Here is a 14,885-nt window from a genome sequence, read left to right on the forward strand (position 1 = left end):
GTTTGGAAGCAGAAACAGAGTAAGATCAATTTCATTTACAGATAATCATAAAGACTTCTTTGATTGAAATACTGCAGAACATATATTTTGAAATATTTTTAAATAGTTTAAAATATATAAGCAAAGGAAAAACTATTTTTGAAGAACTGAGAGCACGTAAAACAATAGACTATACTAGGGTTCAAAACTAAGAAGAAAAATGCAAGGTTTTAGTATGAAAGTTAACACAAAAGATTAAAAAAAAACCAAGTCACCTGCATCTGTTACTCAAAGTCTTCACTTGCACTACAATTAGATGGAGGAAGAGTTTTTAAGTAGTTAACAGATGCTGGCACTTTGATTTCAATGATATCAAAATCAGGCCAAACACATCCCTTATTCTTTAGTATCCAGTTACTTTTTGACTATTCATTTAGAAGTCTGATGGAGTATTTGTGTTCCTAGTGTAGAACAAAGTTTCATAACCATGGAACTTCTTTTTGTGACAGTGTGATCAATCTTCATATGCTGAAAGTTTTCTTATGACTAACTAATCATAAGAAAACATTTTCCTGGCCTTTCTTTTTCCTCCACTTCAAGCAAGTGACTAAACAAGGACACACAATTCAATTCTTCCTCTCCAAAATACTGTTAGGGCATTAGATCAGTTGGACTACTCCTAATTCTTAAATTAATAGATTTAAAATCTAGAAGGGACCATTATGATTATTTATTTTGACCTTCTAAACAACAGACTACAGAACCTCACACAGTAATTTCTGCATTAAGGTCATAACTTCTATTTAACATCTGCATTTCAGCTACACCTAGAAACTCTAGTGATGAACGAGGTCCCCAATGCGCTTGGTGCTGCACAAACACAGAAGAGACTGGTCCTGCCCCCAAATAACTTACAATCTAAGTATAAGACAAAAAAAGAGACTGATACATAAAGATGAGAGAATACAAGGAACCAATGAGACAACACTGGTCAGCATGACAGATTAAACATACCAACAACTGAACCATTTTCCAGTTTTGTATTGGTATGGCAAAGGAGAGTTTTAAGGAGAAATTTCAAAGATGACAATAAGGTAATTTGGTGGCTGATTACAGGGAGCTTCAAGCATGGGACACAGCATTTAAGTACTTGTCTGAAGATTTAACAATGGAAGTTGATCCAATTTGAGACAGGAGTCAATATTCTGATAGCGAATCAGAAATGACTGATAAAGTTGTCCATAAAGGGTCTTGAAAATAAATAAAAGCAGCTTATGATTGATGTGAAAGAGAAGGGGAAGCCAGTGAAGGGATATAAAAAAGGGGTGATAACATCAAAGCACCAGGATGGTATCACTTAGAAATATTAGTCTTGATTCAATACTGCAAGTGACGAAGAATCCACCACATCCTGAGTAAGTTGCCCCAATGTTTAATTACTCTCACAGTAAAAGTTTGTTCCTTTTTCTAGTTTCAATTGGTCTAGCTTTAGCTCTCAATTATTGGAACTTGCTAGCTCTCTTTCTGATAAGAGTAAGCAGCCATCTACTATCAGCAATCCTTCCCATGTAGGTGTGACAGATATGACCAACACAAGCATATATTTAAGACTATTATATCAACTTTATTTGCACTGTGAGTCAGACTGAATTGCAACTCCATGGGCAAGTTTATTGAACTACAATCAGTGGGAGGCAATTACTGCAAATTCTGGGACTAGTGTAAAACTCTAATGAAGCACTGCCAGATGGGGATTTGTGCATATACCAGCGTGTACTGAAAGGCTTTTGGCATAAAAAGGACCAGTCTAAATTGACTGAGCGGGTTTATCAGCTGAAAACTGACATTACATTTAACCAAGAATATATGCCCCACTGAAAGGTTTGAACGTTTTTGATGCTTATCTGATCCCCAACATGGAAAACAGGTGCCCACTGGTGGAAAGTTTAATATGTTCTGACCTTGTTTTATTATAGGATTTCCTTGTAATGCTTTGGTCCTTAAATAAATTTGCTGTTTTTTCAAAGCTGTTGGTAAGACACTATCGTTGTCCTTGGAGAAACAGTGAAACTGCAGGTGCTAAGCTAGGTCAAACTTCTTGGGAACTGCACAGTGCAAACTAACTCTCCAATCTTGAGGGAGAGTGTCATGGGACTTTGCTCATCAGGCAATGTCTTGATGCTTGAGACCTAAAGAGGGCAACCGTTGCGTAAGCCGCAGAAGAATCAAAGGTGCAGTCACCCCAAAACTTTGACAGTAGGATTAAGACACCACAATTCAAGATACCTTTAACTTTTATCCAAGAGCTTTCTTAAGACTCTCACCTAAATCAAATATAAAAAAGGACATTTAACAAAGTAAAGGACACATAGGAAATATGCAGAAGACATCTGCAGTGGAATGCCACATGGCTCCCAAGTTCTTCAACTAAAGCATCTATTCAACCAAACCTGTTTAGGAACTGTGAAATTAGATAGAGTAAAGTGATATGTCAATGTTTTAGACAGGTGTCTCCAGATACATTACAGTGTTGGACTATGCGGTGTAATCGTAGCCATGTGAGTCCCAGGATATCAGAAAGAGAGGTAATATCTTTTATTGGGCCATAGCATCTGTATGGTTCATGACTAAGTGCCTATCCCAGAACAGACTGTTAAGAACAGTATGTTCCATAAATAGATTTCACCAAGCCAGTGACAAATATAAATTCTTGAATCACTGTAACAGTCATGCCACGGAATCACAGTCCCCTTAGAAAATTCTTGCATCTATCGCGCCACCCAGGCAAGCAGGACTTATTGATAAATTATCATTCTTTCTCTTTCTCTCTCCTCTAGCCAACAGAAGTCAGTCCAATAAAAGATCACACTCACCTTGTCTTGCTAATGCTGAACTATGAAATAAGTAGGCATTTTGATGCAGTACATATTAAATCAAGAATTGATTTTTAAAACCCAAATTCAAAATATTGTCAAAACTATCTTTCTTCCTTCATACTTCTCTCCCCTACTTGTGCTGACCTACCACACAACAGATGAGAGAAAAGAAAAAGGTAATAAAGCCACAAAAATTGGCACGGGGGACTCCAACACAAGGATAGCAACTGAAACTAGATGTAGGTAACTTTTTAAAAAAACTGACCAGATTTCAGAAGTTGAAATCTCTTTAAATACCGCTGCATGACCAAACAGACTACGTGTAAATCAGGTGCTAAACACAACTGCAAGTGAAGTTAAGATGGATGGGAACATAACACTGCTAACTGAGCAAAGAATTAAATAGAAGAAATATAAAACTTTGATATAGTGTAACATGTAAGGACAATAAGAAATGTATTCACAAACACCACTGAAATAAGTTTCAGATATAGCAAAGACTTTGCTATTAAAGAAGATTATAAGCACACCCCACTTCCAACAGCGACGGGCAATCCAGATAGCTGGAATCGATATAGAAATCGACTAGTGCAGCTATCCAAGACAGATGAATCTTCTTACTATTGCAGAGCAGAGCTTTCCCATCCCTAGGGTGGCTGCTCCAGGGCCTGACCTTTGGGAGGCCTTGTGGCAACCGTCTCAACTGTACATTGAAGGGGATGGACTCCTATGTAAGCGCCAAGCCCAAGGCAGCCTGAGGTATTACCGGGGGGGATGTGGCAGGGGCTTGTGCAGGGCCGGCAGCAGGGCTGAAGCCCCCATGTACTTTCCCCAGTAGTGGGAGCTAGAGCTACCCAACAGCCTGCTCCGCTCATCTCCCAGCTTCTAGTGCTCTGCTCCACCATTGCATTGGGAAGCAGAGTACCTCAGGCTGGGAAAGGGCAGCAGAGCAGTCTGCCAGATAGCTCTTTCTCCTGCAGTAAGTGTGTGGGAGAAGGGGGAGATCTTGCTGATGCCCTACACCAGGGCCCTCAGTAACCCCGAGCTCGTATCACGTGGGAAGGGGTTTGGAGAAAGGGGTGCAACGGAGAAGGAAGAAGCAGAGCAAAAGCAGGGATTGGGAGAAGGGGTGGAGTGGGGCAGGAGCAGGGGCAGAGCCTGTGGCAGGCGAGAGGTTGCCCCAGACTCCACGCCCTCTAGGGACAGCCCTGCTGCAGAAGACAAGCATTCCAAATCATGAGTGATCGTACGATTAAAAATCATGTTGCTTTAATGTGCAGCAAATTCCCTCAGAGAGAAGTGCTACAACAATGGACTTGGGAATGTCAATTCCAATTCAATATGAATTTGGCATTACAATCGACACAAGTGTGTCAAAATGTAAGGGACAGAAATTATTCAGTTATATGTCTGAGGAAGAAACATTATGCCCCCAAACAGGACCTGATCCTGGAAAAGGAATTTTATCCCATCACCATTCTTGATCTAGAAGCAATTTATGTAACACAGCACCAAGACCTTTGCGCCAAAAATCTACAACAATCCGTCTGAGAAAGAGTTTCTCAGCTATGAGCAGGGTGGATAAAAATCAATTATAAAAATAAATTAAAAATTGGATTATTACTTAAATGAGATGTATTCTTTTTTAAATAACCAATAAAATACTAAATGTCTCAGCTAAAAATAACAGTTGCACTGAAATCTTACCACAAATATGCTACACCTACACTTACAGTCTCATAAAAATGAATTAATGGCGTTAATCTGTTCAGACCAACAACCAGCTCTTGCTTCTTGAAAGTTCTGGGTCTTCCATTTCTGTTTCTCAGTAGATTGACACATGCCTGGACACAGGCTGGACAGGATTGGTTTTGTTCTCTGTTTATGTGGTGGTGACCCTTGGTCAAGCATGGTAGACATTGTTAGGACACTGTCTAAGTGAAGACATTGTCTAAAAACAGAGATAAATGTATAGGAGAGGATGGCAGTAGCACAGAAACAAACAGTGGAGCAGACTGGAAAAAAAAGGGAAGACATTATTCAGTACACACATAGTTCCTATATTCCCCTACACTTTTGCCATAGAAAACCTGTCATGGCTTTAGTATAAGAGGCCCTTTTTGGGAATATTTTGGGGAAATTCTTTCCCTGGGTAAAAAAAGGGAAATGTTTCAAGTGTAAATGGTGCAAGATGATGATGCAGGACTAGCTACAAGAATGAATCATCACAAGGAAAAGTGTTTATTGGGAGAAAATTATGTGTATGAAGATGTGGATATGTCTGTAGAAAAACGTAGATCAACTATACAATGCATCATTTTTCAACCCAATCCATTCCTTTTAATATAAGTGTGATTTAACATGTAAATTCCCAAGCTGTTCGCTATGTTGGATGTTACTAGAAGAAAAATAGCTTAGCTAATCCTTATGGATTGTTTAACTAGGTTTAAAATCTATCACCAAGTATACAATTTTACCCTTATTTTACAACATCAGGAACACAGACCATTATAGTGATGACATAAATCTAGTCCCTATTTTATCTCAGCGTAACTCAGCTCTTCCAAAGGAACCCCATCCTACATTTGTTTTCAATGGTGCTTACTCCAAAATTAAGCGCAATTTAAGGCAGCAGTTCCCAACTTGCTGCAGCACATTGCCAGGCCACGCCTGCAGTTTTTAATTAGCCCCGCCCACTGTGGTTCCCCATAAGCAAATTCCCTTCCTGCCCACTTCCCTGCAGAAGGATGAGTAAGGCAGCTGACAGCCAGGTGTGCTGCGACTGGAGCCAGGCCACGGTGAGGCTGTCCCTACTGAGGCAGCCTCACGATAGCCTCTGTTCCAGCTCCGATGGCTGCTATGCCGCCCGGCTGGCGGGGCTGAGTGGAGAGCGGCTGTGGCACAGGGAGGGGGTGGCTGAAGCCAAGCGGTGGGTAGCCGGGGCCTGCCGCGTGGCGAGGGGCATAATGAATATGCAAATAAAATGTTGCTGGTCTGCCAAACGTTTGTGAGTCTGCCGTTCCGTGGTAGAAAAAAGGTTGGGAACGACTGCTCTAAGGCACAGTCAGTCTTCACTTTTTTTGGTAATTTAGAATCAAATTTGCATGAAAATGACAGTGGGAGTGGGGAAGATGAGAGGTAGTTTTAGAAGTTTTAAGGATACTGTACATTTAGCACTGAGGACTTATCTGTTAGTGTTAATAAAATTTGAACATTTAAAAGAAACATTGTTTAAGGACAGCTGGCTTCTCGGGAGACTGCTACAACTGTGAAACATTTATGTAACATTTAAAATTTAGTTTAGTAAAATATAAGTGCTATTGTGTTTTTATGTATGATTTAGTTCTTACCATTCCTAATGCACTGCAGCTGCAGCTGCAGCTGGACACAGATAATAAGTATGATGCACTTTTTCCTAAATTAATAAAAAAACAAGTTATCTAAAATATTACACTAAGTATACAATCTTAGATGCTGTAAAATGCTATACTGAAGTGTAAATTAACATGTTTTAGTGATCAGATTTGTACTATTGTTTGAAGAAATATTTGAAGTAGTATCATTGGGAAACTAGATTTAAATCAATCCACCCTGGTTGTGAGATGCACAAGACTTCACAGAAAATGGGGAAAGAGAAGCAAGGTTTTTTGTAAACTTAACGTTAAGCCTTTTGATGTTTAAAACTGGGAACTGCTTCTTCCCTAAAGAGCAGCCTGGCCTAACCTCTATGTTATGGGTGAGTACAGATTATTGTACTGTTTCTTCATGAGCAGGCAATTTTTTCTTAAAAACAACAACAAAAACAACCAAAAAACCTTGGAATTTGCCAGTATGTGAGGCAGCCAGGTTAGTTATGTTTTGCACCTCTGACTGATAACTTACTTTTAAAAAATGACACAGTATTGGAACTATCCGATGCAGGACGGATAAGGGGGGCCCAGAATGTAGCGGGGGGGGGGGAGGAGGAAGGGCTTCCTCCAGTGACACAGTGGATAAGGTGCCCGCCTTGGGAGCCAGGGGTACAAGAAAAAAAAAAATCACTAATTTCAAAATTTTCCTTTAAAATATTGTGTTTCCTTTAGATCATCTCAGTACCAAATCTGAAAAAGCAAATGATTAGCTGAAGTGAGACATGTTGTTCTAGTAAGTGTTTTGCACAAAGAAAGGTGAGCTTATTAAAAAAATGTGCTTATATGTAATTCAAGAACTTCAGTTAACATAACTGCATTGAATACTGAAGCAGTTCTATGAACATAGAAACAGTTAGTACAGTGTGATAAAGTCTTCAATTAAGTTAGATCTCTGGAAGCTTTATGCTAGGGTCTTGATCTCATTGTTATTGAAACAGGAGGTCATGAAGTGGAATAGAAAAAAAAATATCACCTAGCTCCCTGGTTTTCAACCAGATATACACATTCCCTGGGGATACACAGAGTTCTTTGTGTGCACATCAACTCATCTAGATATTTGCCTAGTTTTACAACAGGATACATAAAAAGTATTAGCAAAGTCAGGACAAAATTTCATCCAATGACTTGTTTATACTGTTCCATATACTGTACTATACTCTGAAATGTAAGTACAATATTATATTCCAACTCATTTATAATTATATGATAAAAACGAGGACATAACCAATTTTTCAATAAGTATAAAGTGACACTTCTGTATTGTTTGATTTTGTAAGCAAGTAGTTTTTAAGAGAGCTGAAACTTGAGGGAAACACAAGACAATCCAGACTCTTGAAAGAGATGCAGAAGTCTTCAAAGATTGAGCGCCACAGTCCTAGCTGCCCAAGCAATTTGTTCACTGAGGTCTACCACTGGAAGAGAAATCAGTGGTAATGATAAAGGAAGTGTGACATCTTTCATCTTTTGTATCTATTCTCAAAAATGGGCCTGGTCAAGACATGGGGTCATTATCCATTATTAGCAACAACATTACTTTAGTGAATTATAGAGGTAGTAAGCATATTGAAATCATGTTTACTTATTTAAGTCAATATTTTAACAGGTTTCAGGAACACTACATCTCAACAGTTTTAAATTACTGAATAAATTTAAATGGTAATGGGTCTAAACATTATTAAATGTAAAGCCTAACACATCTAGAAATTACCATGTTGAAAAAAAGAAAAACAACGTTTTTAGCACCCACGCACGCACCTCCCTCACTCTGCTGTGCCCAGTGTCCACCCCAGTCCCAATTAACATACACACTCACATAAGGATGGCAAGTGTGGGGAGGGATAGCTCAGTGGTTTGAGCATTGGCCTGTTAAACCTAGGATTAAGAGTTCAATCCTTGAGGAGGCCATTTAGGAATCTGGGGCAAAAATCTGTCAGGGATGGTACTTGGTCCTGCTGTGAAGGCAGGGGACTGGACTCAATGACCTTTCAAGGTCCCTTCCAGTTCTAGGAGATAGGCATCTCCATTCATATCATATTAAGTAACTCTATGCCATTCAGGTTGGAAATTTCTTCTTGCTTGTCCCTGAATGACTTCTCCCTGTGGTTCTGGTAAGCCCTGCCCCCTCTACTGTGTTGGGTAAATAGGGTAAAGGCAGAGGAACAGAAGAAGTAAGCTGTGAAATGTTGCCTTCTAGAAGGATAAGTATGTGCCAAGAACGCCACCCAAGGGAGTGGGGCAGTTAGTAACTTAATTTTCCAGTCTTGCAAGATATCTGCAAAGACATATGCTCACAGCTATTCAAAGCCATAGGAACCTTTGAAAATTATACAGGTATTTCTATCATTGGCATTTCTAATGCATCAATTAATAAAAAGTTGTCTAACAATTTACTAAGCTATTCACTTCATTAATTACTGGCTAAAGTCTCAATGCATATTGAAATAAGGAAACACACTTTTTCTATAAATGATTCTCTGATACAGTCAATAGGAAACTGCTTTTCACTGAGTACCGCTACCAACTTTGGGATCCCTTTGGTTTTCTCAATTTGAGAAAATGTGAAAGATGTCACTAATTATAATCATCTCTCCTATGGAGTTTAGCAGAACAGCATGGAGATTTTATCCGTTACCCACAATTCGATGCAGAATTAAAGGTATATCCTTGGAGGCAGATACAAGGATCATTCAGCTCCCATCTTTACTCCATCGGTACTTAGGGAGCAGTTGTCAAAAGGAGGATAAAAGGAAGCTTGAGTAGGTTCATTTCTCAATGACATCCCTTTGGTGGTAGGTCTTCAACCAGCACTAAGGAAGTGGTGGTTGGGGCTGCAGTAAAAATATATAGGCTAATTGAAAAACCTCCTCAGCAGCTTCATTTGTGGAGTGCTGAATTTATTTATGTATTATATTTGCCCCCAAAAAGCCTAGCACACTATGGTGGAATTTAGCTATTGACTTCAATGCCGCTAGGGTCTCACCTGAATTTACTTCAATGATTTTTTTAAATATTTATAGATTCAGTCAAAATTACAGGAAATCAGAAATACTGAATTTTATTCAACCAGAAAATGGCATTATAGTCATCACTGGCAGCTTGATAAACAACAGCAGTTGAAATAAGATAGATTTGTTTATAAAGAGACTACTGTGACACCCAATAGTATTACTCCAATACATGATGATAAATTATAATGGCTAGTTATGGATCTAACATCTAGAGACTCAAGCAAATAAATGTGCTTGTTGCATTTGATCAGAACAAGTTAAGTTTCCCAGTCCTACATCTTTATAACTGTCACTTTTGCATGGCTTTCGAGAGGTAGTGTAATTCCTGATTTAGGTTCTCTCTCTCACATCACTAACTGGACAGTATTTGAAGCGTGTCCCAAACAGAACATCTTATCTATATTTCTACTAGAAAACTAGTGCCATATATGCAAGGCTAGACATATACGCAAGTGCAACCATCCACTGATAAAGTTTGCAGTATATCATTACTGCCAGTCTTAAAAGGGACATCAACTAGAAGCTGTAAATATTTAAAAAAACAAGTTAAGAAAACACTTTTGTTACCCATGCCTCAGACTCCCTTTGCCGTCTTTTTTTTTAATATTTCTTTTATCTGTTGCTATATAAAAGAATCCGACCATAAAAGCAGGACTATCAGACTACTGAAAAGTGCTATCAATTGCACAAAATGGGGATGTAAAAACAATAATTCTCATTAAATTTTATTATAATCTGCTATATATAAAAAAGATAAAAATGTTCAGTGGAAGAACAATTTTTAAATTGATGTATTCTTTTTAAAGGCATGCCTGTGAACACTGATTTGTCAGCAAACAATAGCTTCCAATGTCACCCAAGTCTCTCCAAGGATTTTGACTCATGTCTATCACCATGTAGAGGTTAGCTTGTTTAAAAAATGAAGGTATTTTCCTGTTCAGCTTCTACATATCTTCCACCAACCCCTTCTGTGACCTCTATAATAAAGGGAGCATACAGGTGTATCCTATTTGGCCTCTGATTTGCTATTCTCAGCAATAATCATGAAAAATATGCCTTAGTGGAGAGATTTAAAAAAAAGAATTTCAGATGCACTGGAATAAAATCTTTTCTTAAACATCCTCACTCAGGCAGCTGAGGATGTGGAAGTTTAAGTTGCTTATCATTTCTAGTCATTTTCCACACTTTCTTTTTGTGAATATGAAACCTCAGAAAAATCCCAGCATATCGGGGTTTATAAGGATAGCATTTTAATTTCTGTACCACCCCCTGTTATTTACATGATTATGCAGGCAAAATACTTTTCATACTAGGTATGTCAGGCTCAAATTTCCTTGGCATACTGATATCAAACTATTCTTAAAAATAGAAAGCAAAATTATGAGAACATCAAGATTAGTATACTAATGTAGTAAACAATACAAAGTTATAGAAAATGAGAGAATGGATGGTGATATCTGTCACTGAAAAAAAGCACAGCTAACAGAAACAAATGCCACTGGATTCTTAAGGAGGAAGCATGTGAAATTATGTATTAAAGGGGTTTTTGGTTTGCTATAATCTTGAATTATTCTGGGAGATAGGCAGGGCATATGGTAATTTGGTTCTGCAGAAAACTAGTTGCCACATTTTAGATTCTGACCTCCTCAGTACTGGAGTAATTAGGCAATTGTTTCTCATTCTAACTGTCGGAAATCTAAAATAACTAACCCATACTGAAATGGGTGATTAACATTTAGTTATGCCTGACAGCGTATGAATTATTTAATTCAGCATGGCAAAGGTTGAAGAAAGTGGTAGGAAGTCAGTGACTGAATAAAGAAGTTGAACACTGTCAAACTAAAAAATAAGGATTCACAATCATCTAAGTAGCTGCAAAAAATTAATATTGTATTCAAGACATTTTGATCAAATGCAATTCTCTGTAGTGAGAGCTGTAAGAACAGAATACAGACATGTTAACTTTATCAACATTTTATGACGACAATTTAATTGCTCCAAACCTTCCAGCAGCTCTTCAGAAACCTTACTTATTCACCTCTGACACCAAAAAAATAGCAAAGGTAATTTAAGACACTATGCCATTAAAACAACTTAAAGGCAGACAAACTGAGTTGCAACCTACTTACTCCATCCTTGCCTCCAAATAGCACACAGGGAAGAATTTATAAAGAAATGATTGCACCACTTTACCTTGGTTCTACTAATATAAAAAGATTTTAATTCATGGATCCACTGTATGCTGCAAATGAAGAAATTGCACCAGCTAAAGGATGAATTAAAAGAAGCAGTGACACCGAAGTAAGGTGACTGGCTGAACATAAATGCCAAGGAGAAGTGTGTTTCCATTTACTGCTCCTAAGTCTATGTCTGAAATGAAAAGCACAGAATATTGTGTCCGCGTAGCTGAAGATGTCAGAGAGGCAAATGAAAAAAGAAAAAGATGAATCTTTTTCTCATTTTGTAAGAAATTATCCAAACTTGAGTATTCCTTAGGTGCCATCTCCTAAGCTTCTTATATGCAGATACTCAACATATATTTTAAATCTTAATGAGAAAGTACTAACTTCACCTAAACTGTCAGAGCACTTTTTGGAAGTTAAAAAAATCTTCACCAGCCAGGACTAAAAGAAGGGGTTTAATGGCCAGGTTTCCATAATGGAACAGAATTCAGAGTTGGTTCCTGTAGTTCAAGCCTTTCAAAGGGAGGATCTAGAATTCTGTATCTAAAGCTTTTTTTATAAAAACAGGCTGCATCACAATTTACTGCATCAAGATATGGACACAGACATGAGTTATAAAACCCCATACAGCTGTCCATCCAGCTCAGTGTCAATTGCTTATTTTTATAGTATATTTCAGCTGATGTGCTTAAACCTTCACATACATTATGATAGGTACTGAAAGAAAAAAAATCAGTAACTGATTAATATCTAAGGACATTCGAAAAAGTTATAGGCCTGCCTTAGTTACTAGATTGAGACTATTAAGTCTTCAAATTTTATTGAGAATTATGTGTTATTCATTTTGAATTAAGGGTGCCTTTTATATTTGTAGAATACATTTTACAAAGTGAATCAAACTGCGCTTTAAGATTCACGTTGAATTTGTTTAATGAAACTTGTGGGTTTTTCAGTTTCTCATTTTGTCTTTAATCTGAATGAAAGGAACGGGTGGGGGTGGTTCTGTGACCTGCAATGCACAGGAGGGCAGACTAGATGATTGCAATAACCATTTTTATATTAATAGATTTAAGGCCAGAATGGGCTAAGTAAAACATTATTGAGCATTACTAAAGGAACAATAGTTAAGTGATCTAGGGATGTAAACAAGTAGTCGAGTAGACTATCAACTGATAAGGCTAAGCTTTATTGGTTAATTTTCTCTACTACCCGCATTCCCCTCCCCCTTCTTGCTGCCTCTATATCAGAGGCAGAGGATGTGGAGAGGGGAGCAGGAGTTGGTGCTGGAGGCAGCTGGCTTAAAAGCCAATTCCTGCAAACACCAGTTCCATGGTACCCCTCTACTTCCCCCATGCTGTTGCCGCTATCAGAGGCAGCAGCGGGGAGCAAAAGGGGCAGGGGAGACTGCTGCAAAGCAGCCCCTGTCCAAGGGGCGGGGGTCCAAGGTCAGCTTTTCCATAGAGCCTTGGATTTTTCCAGTTTCAAGCACAGCAGTTACCACTGATCAGTGCAATGCATCCTGACCTTTGAGTTAGATAAAGTTTCAGATTGTGTAAACCACATGCGGCCTGTTGGTTTGCAGCCCGTGGTGCAGTTTGGGTTTACATGGGGCTCAATACATGGCCTCCACTGGGAACACACTCTACAACGGCAAGGCATGTCCCAGGCAGAGCGCACACTGAAAGATGTAAGCATATGGGCTAGCTGGAACAAAGGGATACAGGGGGTCGGTGTTTCTATCCCCCAGGGAGAAAGTTCCAGGAGCACCAGGGCATTGTGTGAAAGAAGCTATTTGCATGTATATTTGCATGTAGATGCAACCACACTTAAGTTGAGGCCCTTAGCATGTGCTATGAGTATCACTGTGGCCCCTGAGACTTCCAAAGTTGAGTAGCCCTGGTGTAAATAAAACCATTAGCATGAACTGATGATTTTCTAACTACACATAAACTTGCTCAACTAGCAACTTAATCTGCTGACAGACAATAGCTGTATCAAACTCAAAGGTCAGGATGCATTGCACGGAGCAGCGGTAACTGCTGTGCTTGAAACTAGAAAAATCCAAGTCTCTATGAAAAGCTGTCAGGAACTCTTTGTCATGTTATGATTACTTAACTGTTATCCCTCTAGTAATGTTCAATAGTGTTTTGCTTAATGATGTTTCTATGCCAGTGAACTCCTTGTTCCTTGCAGGTCTTTGAGCATCTGCTTCCTTAGCAGAGAACTTATAGAAGCAGAGCTCACTGATGAATGTCACTTGGCTCTTGGGTGGGGTGGGTGGTGAGACAGGAAGAGAAAGGAAGGAAGGAAATCTGGCCCCCTCCAGCTTCCCACTGAGGTCAGACATTCTTAAATTATGAAGCGATTGTGTTGTCAACAAACCCCAAAAAACAGTTCCTTCAAAATAAAGAATGCATTGCATCCACCACGGAATCCTGATTATGGCCTCCTCCGGTTCTTGTCTTTGTGGTAAAAACCTCCTTTGCACACCTCTAAAGATTCTGTATCACTCTGACACTAAAAACTCCCTTTTGACCCTTCAAAATTAATTTTAGGTAGGTAAATGCCTGGGGTTCAGATCATACAAGCAGAACTTCTGAAGGGGAGTAAAAGTGCAACTTTGTGCTGGACCAATAGTGAAATATCCCTAACTTCCAGAAATACAGATTATGAAAAGATGAGGGTATGCTGTAATTTTTTTCATAGATAACTAGAAAGGGATACAGAATTTATTTTCTCCATATGCAGCCAGGATGAGATTATGGCTTCAGCCTTAAATCATTAGACATTGCCACAAAATAAGAAGTAAAAAAATCTCATTTTTTTACAAAAATTGTGCTTCTGAAAATTAATATTTCAACCACTTCTAATCAAAATAGTTGAGAGAACTAATTTATTAAGTGTGTAATACTATGTAAAATCTAATCTAAATATACCTAGATATGACAATCCACACATGATATTTGCAAGAGTGCTTTAACTGAAATTCATTTATTGTGCTCAATATTTAACAATGTGTCATTTTATTTTTAATAAAAAGCTGAGAATTAGAGGTTTCGCTGGACCTGGTTTGAGAAAAGTTTAGTTATATTTACTTTTTACTCAAGTCTTAGATAGATGTTTTCATGTATGTTACTGAAAGAGAAAAATGAAATACATGAAGATAAGCAAGATTAAGAATAGTAAATGTAAACATTAAAGAATACCAAGGAATGCATTGCTGTGCTTAAATAAAAGTTTCTTTATTTTAGAAGAAAATGCACTTATATAAGTTTTTGTTGACTTTGCTGGAGATACTACTTGGGACCACTAGAAGCAACCATTAACACTAATAATAAAATAAATACTAAAAGTAACTTAATGTTGTCAAATTTGAAACTGCAGAAATAGGAGAATGCTCAAAATGAGCCTAAATAATTGTGTTGAAAA

General features: G+C 38.2%; 1 protein-coding gene across 2 annotated transcripts in view; it reads right to left on the bottom strand.

Annotated features, from left to right (window-relative positions):
• The window catches only part of NCKAP1 (NCK associated protein 1), a 123,621-nt gene that overhangs the window by 85,938 nt on the left and 22,798 nt on the right, over window positions 1–14,885 (bottom strand). The gene's annotated exons all lie outside the window — the stretch shown is intronic.

The sequence above is a fragment of the Pelodiscus sinensis genome, chromosome 7 (assembly GCF_049634645.1).
Source record: "Pelodiscus sinensis isolate JC-2024 chromosome 7, ASM4963464v1, whole genome shotgun sequence".
Lineage (NCBI taxonomy): Eukaryota > Metazoa > Chordata > Testudines > Trionychidae > Pelodiscus > Pelodiscus sinensis.